The sequence below is a fragment of the Salmo trutta genome, chromosome 4 (assembly GCF_901001165.1).
Source record: "Salmo trutta chromosome 4, fSalTru1.1, whole genome shotgun sequence".
NCBI lineage: Eukaryota > Metazoa > Chordata > Actinopteri > Salmoniformes > Salmonidae > Salmo > Salmo trutta.
In genome coordinates, this window is record NC_042960.1 from 30,041,407 (window position 1) to 30,052,033 (window position 10,627).

Sequence of the window (10,627 nt, forward strand, 5' to 3'; positions counted from 1 at the left end):
AGTCATGAATTATACTGTCCCTCTAAATGGAGTCCCACAGATGTAATATGCTTCTTTATCTATAACTGATTTTATTGTATTCACATCTGTTTCAGCTCCCCACACATGCATAAGCATGGTTACACACACACACAGACACACACACACACACACCGGGGTCCGAAATGATTGACACCCTTGATAAAGATAAATAATGTCTGTATAAAAGAAATACTGAGCTATATATATAGTATGCAAAAAAATGGGGAAATATTATTTTATACTAATACAATTGTTCAGAAAATTTGTTTACAGTTTTTTTTATTGCTTTGGTTCTATTTTCACAAGTATGTGATACTCTTTCACAAACCTGTCATTGTTCATTCAGTTGGATTGTAAACATCTCTCACCCGACAACCATTGATTCAAAATATATGCTTATTGTGAAATGTAATGAGAACATTGGTTTAATAACAAAATGCAACATAATGCTATCTTTTCAATTTAGTCGTTAATCCTTCTAATCCAATAGCAAACAATGCAAGACACGGGTTTAAAATCACCCTTAGGGGTGTTGAAAGTAAAATGTACAGTACTGTGAATTACAGTAGATTACACAGTTTTCACATTAGGCAATACACTTACATTACCCAACAAAATGTACAGAAAATCTATTATTTTCATCATATCTATCCAATGTGTAATCAAAGGTGTGATCAATGAAGACATCCTCTAAAATCATTCATGCTAAAAAAACATTTTATTTTTCAAATATAATTTCAAAATAGGTGTACTGTCTGTAATCAAATAGAATAAACGAAATGAAACAAATTAAATAAATTAAAATAAATCGTAACGTTTAGCACGCATTAATTTGCATCAAGCCTGTCTTGAAGATTTGGCCATAAATTCTCATCCACATCACAGTGAATGTCTTCATTGTTCATGCACCGCAGGAAAAACCTTTTGGCATGGGGAATCCAAGCTTGTCATTGGTCTTCATTGATGTCTTTACATGCCTCATCCATGGCCAGAAGGAGGTTGGCACGCTCATGGGGATCGCGATCGTACACCTTCAAACCCCATGCTGAAAAACAATCCTCAATAGAATTGAGGAAAAGAGAGTAAGGGGCAGGTATAGGATCATGAATCGGGGATGGGCCCGAAACCATGCCTGACCCACCTTTGCATGGTGGAACCTGTCATTGTCCCACACAATGACATATGTGACCTCTTCAACTTGACAGGCCAGTTCAATTTCATTAAGAAACACAATGAGGTGTGCAGCGTTGTAATATCCAAATTATGGCCTATATCCTACCACGCCATCTTCAGAGATAGCTGCGCACCGGGAGATGTTATCCCCATGTTGTCCAGGCACTTGGACGGTCGACCGTTGGCCGATGTAGTTCCACCCACGACGCCGAGTTATGGCCAGGTTGAAGCCCGCTTCATCAACAAAGATATTTTTGTTGGTGCACAGCAGCATCATGCACCATCACCCTCTAAAAATATAATCTGGTTAGTTATTTTTACAGTATAGTTCCAATATGTGCTTCAAACAGTAACAGTAACACAGTATATAGTGCTGTACCTGAACATACTCGGCCCGCAGTTGTTTCCCCCGGTTGTTGTTTCTCTCAAAAGGCACATGGTAAATGTGTTTTATAGATACCTGGTGCCTCTTCAAAAGGCGGGCAATTGTTGGTAGGCTGATGAATGCCACATTGGCAAAGGTGTCATCATTCTCCTCAATGCCCTGCTTCATTACGAACAGCCGTATGTTATTCCTGGCCCTCACCATTTCCACCACTGTCCACTCCTGCTGGTCGATCAGCACACGGCCACGGTCACAACCATTCTGTCAATTCTAAGGGTAGAACAGAGTATACTGTCAATAGATCACACAGTAAGAATACTTTAACATGTTTTGTGAATTTACATGAATTATAATATGTAATTTACTGTAAATGTAATGGTAAAGCATAGTGCATATCCTGCAGACTTAGCTGTTTTCATGGCAAAATGTTGTCATGATCGAATTGACGGTTGATCTTTTCAGATTGGGGTGAACTAATCTGGCAGCCTCTGACATGGTAAAGCCTCTGTTTACCACATGGTCAACGACAATGGCCCGGACTTCATTAGACTCAACAGTTCCGTGAACTAATCCCTGCCTCCCTCTCTCTGATGTCCACCTCTTTGACAGGGCCCATTTCCACCTCTTTAACAGGGCCCATTTCCACCTCTTTGACAGGCCTTGCTCAGCTCTTTGACCTCTTTGATGAGGCCCATGCCCACCTCATTGACCTCTGATGGGGCCCATGCTGACCTCTCTGACAGGTCTCTTTTCCACGAGCTCTTTGATTTCTTCCTCTCCCTTGTTGTCTATCCTGCTCCATGTTGAAAGAAATTGCAAGTGTTCACACATACCCTTTTTATACAGTGCATATGGAAAGTATTTAGACTCCTTGACTTTTTCCACATTTTGTTACATTACAGCCTTATTCTAAAATGTATTAAATTGTTTTTTCCCCTCATCAATTTACACACAATATCCCATAATGACAAAGTAAAGTAAAAACAGGTTTTTAGAAATCTTTGCAAATGTATAAAAAAATTAAAAAGTGACTTGTCGCAAAGCCCCTCCTGCTTTGTCTTGGCTGTGTGTTTAGGGTTGATGTCCTGTTGGAAGTTGAACCTTCAACCCAGTCTGAGGTCCTGAGTGCTCTGCAGCAGTTTTCCATCAAGGATCTCTCTGTACTTTGCTATTTTCATCTTTCCCTCGATCCTGACTAGTGTCCCAGTCCCTGCCACTGAAAAAGATCCCCACAGCATGATGCTGCCAGCACCATGCTTCACCGTAGGGATGGTGCCAGGTTTCCTCCAGACGTGATGCTTGGCATTCAGGCCAAAGTTCAATCTTGGTTTCATCAGACCAGAGAATCTTGTTTCTCATGGTCAGTGTCCTTTAGGTGTCTTTCGGCAAACTCCAAGCGGGCTGTCATGTGCCTTTTACGCATAAAGTATTTACTGTGTTATTCACATGTTTTCAAGTACTGGTGACAAATCATGCATTCAGATTCTTGCATAGATTCCAATTGACACATATGATGTGTGTAAAATACTTTTTTGAAGGTTGCACGGATTATGATGAGCTAATGCTAAGATAATTGTCAGCTATGTGTGGCGCCATGTTTGTTGACATCATGCAATGCATTCTGGTTGTCACGTAAATGTCTGTCAGACCAAAGATTTTATAACAAAAGAAGGTGAAGGGATTGAGGACATTGAGGACATAACGTTGTAAAGACTGTGTTTGTGCAAAACATTTTATTATTTAGAAATACAGGAAATTAACTTCAACTTTCATAGCATTACCTGGGAATCACTAAAACTCAAACCCTGGTTATAGCCCTGTGTAACGGCTGTCGTGAGAGAGAGTAGACCAAGGTGCAGTGGAGTTAGTGTTCATCATTGAATATTTAATAGACGAAAGAACACCATACAAAAATAAGAAAACCAACAGCCAAACAGTCCTGTCAGGTGCAAAACACTAACAGAAACAATTACCCACAAAACCCCAACGGAAAAACAGGCACTTATGTGTGACTCCCAATCAGCAACAACACTCTACAGCTGTGCCTGATTGGAAGCCACACGGCCAAAATCAATGAAACAAACCAACATAGAAAAATGCACATAGAACGCTCACCCGATGTAACACCCTGGCCTAACCAAAATAAAGAACAAAAAACCCCTCTCTATGGCCAGGGCGTTACACCCTGATCACACAAACCCAGTTACAAGAGAAGTTGCGCTCCAGGTTGGAGATGTTGCACTTGTGCACAAAGACAAAATCCAACATCATAAACTCAGCAAAAAAATAAACGTCTCTTTTTCAGGACCATGTCTTTCAAAGATAATTCGTAAAAATCCAAATAGCTTCACAGATCTTCATTGTAAAGGGTTTAAACACTGTTTCCCATGCTTGTTGAATGAACCATAAACAATTAATGAACATGCACCTGTGGAACTGTCGTTAAGACACTAACAGCTTACAGACGGTGGGCAATTAAGGTCACAGTTATGACAACTTAGGACACTAAAGAGGCCTTTCTACTGACTCTGAAAAACACCAAAGGAAAGATGCCCAGAGTCCCTGCTCATCTGCATGAAAGTGCCTTAGGCATGGGTCCCTGCTCATCTGCATGAACATGCCTTAGGCATGCTGCAAGGAGGCATGAGGACTGCAGATGTGGCCAGGGCAATATTTTGCAATGTCCGTACTGTGAGACACCTAAGACAGCACTACAGGGAAACGATGGACAGCTGATCGACAGGACTGGCAAAAAGTGCTCTTCACTGATGAGTCGCGGTTTTGTCTCACCAGGAGTGATAGTCGGATTCGCGTTTATTGTCGAAGGAATGAGCATTACACCGAGGCCTGTACTCTGGAGCGGGATCGGTTTAGAGGTGGAGGGTCCGTCATGGTCTGGGGCGGTGTGTCACAGCATCATCGGACTGAGCTTGTTGCCATTGCGTTATAGGGAAGATATCCTCCTCCCTCATGTGGTACCCTTCCTGCAGGCTCATCCTGACATGACCCTCCAGCATGACAGTGCCACCAGCCATACTCTCAATCTCAATCCCATTGAGCACGTCTGGGATCTGTTGGATCAGAGGGTGAGGGCTAGGGCCATTCCCCCCAGAAATGTCCGGGAACTTGCAGGTGCCTTGGTGGAAGAGTGTGGTAACATCTCACAGCAACAACTGGCAAATTGGGTGCAGTCCATGAGGAGGAGATGCCCTGCAGTACTTAATGCAGCTGGTGGCCACACCAGAGACTGACTGTTACTTTTCATTTTGACCCACCCTTTGTTCAGGGAGACATTATTCAATTTATGTTAGTCACATGTCTGTGGAACCTGTTCAGGTTATGTCTCAGTTGTTGAATCTTGTTATGTTCATACAAATATTTACACGTTAACTTTGCTGAAAATAAACGCAGTTGACAGTGAGAGGACGTTTCTTTTTTTGCTGAGTTTACGTGGAAGATGGGATGTATGGAAGAGGTGTTCACAGGAAGAGATGGTAAGATACGCTCATGTAGCATCAGAATGCCATTGAAAGTCTCCTAAAGAGACCCATTCAAATGTTGTGTTTGCTCGAGCTGGACTAATGGATGAATATGGAGAGGGCCAAGTTCATCGGGCCGGAATTGTTTAAGCTATTTAAGCACCACGGTAGTGACGAGCACCACTGTAGCGGGCCAAGCCCAGCCCACACCTCGCTCCTAACTGTTGGCATTGAATCATATATTTCGTTTTAAGAAATGTCGGAGGTTTTTGCAATCGAGAAAACTAATTTAGTTGTAACCAGTTGACACCATTTTTTTAGGTTAAGCCAATGGGTCATTTTTTTACAGGGTAGTCCTGTCACACTCACTCACCTTGATTGGAGTTTATAGAATTGGGGGCATGATGAGATGGAGGAGGGGTGGAGGAGGGGGCCGATGGATCTATTGCACCTCAATCAATGTGCATTGTAGGATCAGAAAGAAAGCTCCAGCCAATCACTGGGGCTCTCTGCCACGCGATCAGTGGTGTAAAGTACTTAAATAATAATACTTTAAAGTACTACTTAAGTCGTTTTTGGGGTATCTGTACTTTACTATTTATATTTTGACAACTTTTGCTTTTACACTACTACATTCCAAAAGAAAATAATGTACTTTTTACTCCATACATTTTCCCTGACACCCAAAAGTACTCTTTACATTTTGAATGCTTAGCAGGACAGGAAAATGGTCCAATTCACACACTTATCAAGAGAACATTCCTGCTCACCCCTACTGCCTCTGATTTGGCAGACTAACTTAATTTGTAAATGATGTCTGAGTGTTGGAGTGTGACCCTGACTATCTTAAAATTTTTAAAAACAAGAAAATATTGATGTCTGGTTTGCCTAAGATAAGGAATTTGAAATCATTTATACTTTTACTTTTGATACTTAAGTATATATGTTTAATTACATTTACTTTTGAAACGTAAGTATATTTAAAATCAAATACTTTTAGACTTTTACTCAAGTAGTATTTTACTGGGTGACTTTCACTTTTACTTGAGTAATTTTACTGCATGCGATTTACAGCCTCGCGGGGAGAGATGTAAGCCATCATATCCACAACCATCATCGTTTTTGTCCCCATCATCATCATCATCATCGCCATCATCATCATATATTGTCTCTCATGTCAAGGTCTGTTTTTAATATGTGTGCTGTTATGGCCAGATAGGTACCGGTCAGAATGGTGATAGAAAAGATGTCCACGGGACAAAAGGGGACAATTCCGCATCTGTTCCTTTGTCTCCATTCACCCATTTATTTTACACTTATCTCTCTCTCTTTTTCCTGCAACCCCCTTTTCCACATCCCTGTTTGGCGCTGGCTGGCTATTAACTTTTATGCACCTCGGCAGTATGTGTCCATCTGTGTGTGTATGTGCTTGCATGCGTTTTTGTGTGTGTGGATGTGTGTGTGTATATATATGTGTGTTTGTGTGTGTATTCCCCTCTCACACCTCAGCAGAATGTGTGGGGGTTAAGATATGAATGCAAAGAGCCCGGCGCTGTATCAAAATGACAGCAGATTAGGTTTTCAGTCCCTCATCTTGGTAGATCCCATCTCCACACGCAATAACCATTGTCTGCCACACACACACATACACATAACCATAACCAGGCGCCCAGCATGACAAGCGGAGGAGAAAGAAGGACATCCTGGGATACCCTTGGCCGATGACACGGTGACAGGACCACCAGCCAGGACAAATGGGCCATATTACTGCATGGGAACACCGGTGATGGGGACATGGACTAGGGAAAGGGCGGCTATTGGAAAATACGGAGCGCAGAAACTTTTTCGACTTCATCTTCTCCTTCACCTTATCTTCATCAGGAAATACTTCATTTTTTTACCAGTTCCCTCCATGCCCCTAACCCAGCCTCTAAATAAGGTATTTTCTCTCAAGTCAATCTTATGTTAAGATGACGCCGACAGATATGGCAGCTCTGCTTCTAGCTCCTTAGCAACTTTGCAGTATTTTCTTTTTTTTGTGTGTTATTTCTTACATTATTAGCCCAGATTTTTTGTGTGTTATTACATACAGCCGGAAAGATATGGCAGCTCTGCTTTTAGCTCTTTAGCAACTTTGCAGTATTTGTTTTTGTGTGTGTTATTTCTTACATTATTAGCACAAAATGTTTTTTGTGTTATTACATACAGCTGGAAATAACTTTTGGATATCAGAGCGATGGTAATGACCAGGAATGCGACTTTGTCGAATTGGATCCTTTGTTTGCAATTGAACATATTCCAGAGGCTGCTCCAAAACACAGCCGGCAGAGAAGAGGTATTCGGAGTGGACTTCTAGTCCGACTCAGGAGGAGTGCACACCATCCACTGCTTCTGAGTATATTACCCGCTAATGTTCTGTCTCTGGATAATAAAGTAAATGAGCTCAGGGCAACGATCTCCTTCCAGAGAGACATCAGGGATTGTGACATACTCTGTTTCACGGAAACATGCCTCTCTCGGGATATACTGTCCCCGTCCATACAGCCAGCTGGGTTCACAGTACATCACACAGACAGGAATAAAGAACTCTCCGGGAAGAAGAAAGGCGGTAGTGTATGTTTCATGATTAACTACTCATGGTGTGATTGTGATAACATACAGAAACTCAAGTTCTTTTGTTCACCAGACCTAGAATACCTCAAAATTAAATGCCGACCGTATTACCTCCCAAGAGAACTCTCTTCAGTTAAAGTTACAGCCGTGTATATTCTCCCTCAAGCCGATACCATGACGGCCCTCAAAGAATGACACTGGACTTTATGCAAACTGGAAACCACATATCCTGAGGCTGCATTTATTGTACCTGGGGATTTTAACAAAGCAAATTTGAGGAAAAAGCTACCGAAGTTCTACCAATACATTGACTGTAATAAATTGTCTGTAATAAAAACACTGGACCACTGCTACTCAATTTTTCTAAATCCCTACAAGGCCCTCCCCCTCCCGCCCTTCAGCAAATCTGATCATGACTCCATTTTGCTCTTCCCTTCCTATAGTCAGAAACTCAAATAGGAAGTACCCATTCTAAGGTTTATTCAATGCTGGTCTGACCAATCGGAATCCATGCTTCAAGATTGTTTTGATCATGCAGACTGGGATATGTTCCGGGTAGCCTCTGAGAATAACATTGGTGAATACATGAATACGGTGACTGAGTTCATCAATAAGTGTATAGGAGATGTTGTACCCACTGTGACTATTAAACCTACCCAAACCAGAAACCATGGATAGATGGCAGCATTCGCGCAAAACTGAAAGCGCGAACCACCACATTTAACCATGGCAAGCTGATTGGGAATATGGCCGAATACAAACAGTGTAGTTTTTCCCTCAATAAAGCAATCAAACAGGAAAAACATCAGTACAGAGACAAAGTGGAGTCGCAATTCAACGGCTCAGACACAACGCGCATGTGGCAGTGTCTATAGACAATCGCGGACTACAAAGGGAAAACCAGGCATGTCTTCCTTCCGGACAAGCTAAGCACCTTCTTTGCCCGCTTTAAGGATAACACAGTGCCACCGACGCGGCCCCCTACCAAGGACTGTGGACTGTCCTTCTCCGTGACCGACATGAGTAAGACAATTAAGCTTCTCTAGCCGCATCTTCAGAGCATGTGCAGACCAGCTGGCTATTCAATCTCTCCCTATCCCAGTCTGCTGTCCCCACTTGCTTCAAGATTTGGTATTTGGTATTTTATTAGGATCCCCATTAGCTGTTGCAAAAGAAGCAGCTACTCTTCCTGGGGTCCAAACAAAACATGAAACATAATACAGAATAACATAATACAGAACATCATTAGACAAGAACAGCTCAAGGACAGAACTACATACATTTTTAAAAAGGCACATGTAGCCTACATATCAATGCATACACACAAACTATCTAGGCCAAATAGGGGAGAGGCGTTGTGCCGAAAGGTGTTACTTTATCTGTTATTTTGAAACCAGGTTTGCTGTTTACTTGAGCAATATGAGATGGAAGGAAGTTCCATGCAATAAAGGCTCTATGTAATACTGCACGTTTTCTTGAATTTGTTCTGTATTTGGGATCTATGAAAATACCCCTGGTGGCATGTCTGGTGGGATAAGTGTGTGTGTTAGAGCTGTGTGTAAGTTGGCTATGTCAACAATTTAGGATTTTCAACACATTAATGTTTGTTATAAAAGGAAGAAGTGATGCAGTCAGTCTCTCCTCAACTCTTAGCCAAGAAAGACTGGCATGCGTAGTATTTATATAGGCCCTCTGATTACAATTAAGAGCAAAACGTGCCGCTCTGCTCTGGGCCAGCTGCAGCTTAACTAGGTCTTTCCTTGCAGCACTGGACCACACGACTGGACAATAATCAAGATTAGACAAAACTAGAGCCTGCAGAACTTGCTTTTTGGAGTGTGGTGCCAAAAAAGCAGAGCATCTCTTTATTATGGCTAGACCTCTCCCCATCTTTGCAACCATTGAATCTATATGTTTTGACCATGACAGTTTACAATCTAAGGTGACACCAAGTTATTTAGTCTCCTCAACTTGTTCAACAGCCACACCATTCATTACCAGATTCAGCTGTGGTCTAGCACTTAAGGAATTATTTGTACCAAATACAATGCTCTTTGTTTTAGATATGTTTAGGACCAGTTTATTACTGGCCAACCATTCCAAAACAGACTGCAACGCCTTGTTAAGGGTTTAAGTGACTTCATTAGCTGTGGATGCAGATGCGTATATGGTTGAATCATCAGCATATATGGACACACATGCTTTGTTTAATGTCAGTGGCAGGTCTTTGGTAAAAATATAAAAGAGTAGAGGGCCTAGAGAGCTGCCCAGCAGTATACCACACTTTACATGTTTGACATTAGAAACGCTTCCATTAAAGAAAACCCTTTGAGTTCTATTAGATAGATAGCTGTGAAACCACGATATGGCAGAGGTTGAAAAGCCATAGCACTTACGTTTTTTTAACAACAGGTTATGGTCAATAATGGTCCCATTACTTTGGCTGCACTGAAATCTAACAGTACAGTACAGTACAGCTCCCACAATCTTCTTATTATCCATTTCTTTCAACCAATCATGAGTCATTTGTGTCAGTGCAGTACATGTTGAGTGCCCTTCTATATAAGCATGCTGAAAGTCTGTTGTTAATTTTTTACAGAGAAATGGCACTGTATTTGGTCAACACACAATTTTTTCCAACAGTTTGCTAAGAGCTGGCAGCAAGCTTATAGGTCTGTTATTACCAGTAAAGGCCGCTTTACCCCTCTTGGGCAGCAGAATTACTTTGGCTTCCCTCCAGGCCAGAGGACAAAGACTTTCCTCTAGGCTCAGATAAAACATTTGACAGATAGGAGTGGCTATAAAGTCAGCTACCATCCTCAGTAGCTTTCCATCTAAGTTGTCAATGCCAGGAGGTTTGTCATTATTGATCGTTAACAATAATCATTCCACCTCTCCCACACTAACTTTACGAAATTCAAACGTGCACTGCTTGCCTTTCATTACTTGTTTTCTA

At 41.7% G+C, this 10,627-nt stretch overlaps 1 long non-coding RNA gene across 1 annotated transcript; it reads right to left on the reverse strand.

Moving 5' to 3' along the window:
- Positions 1-794: 794 nt before the first annotated feature.
- LOC115192206 (uncharacterized) lies at positions 795-10,106 on the reverse strand. Its single transcript, XR_003877897.1, has 4 exons — positions 10,068-10,106; positions 1,574-1,849; positions 1,301-1,484; positions 795-1,066 (listed from the first exon to the last, which is right to left on the reverse strand). It is a non-coding gene; the product is annotated as an uncharacterized LOC115192206 (long non-coding RNA).
- Between the last annotated feature and the right edge of the window lie 521 nt (positions 10,107-10,627).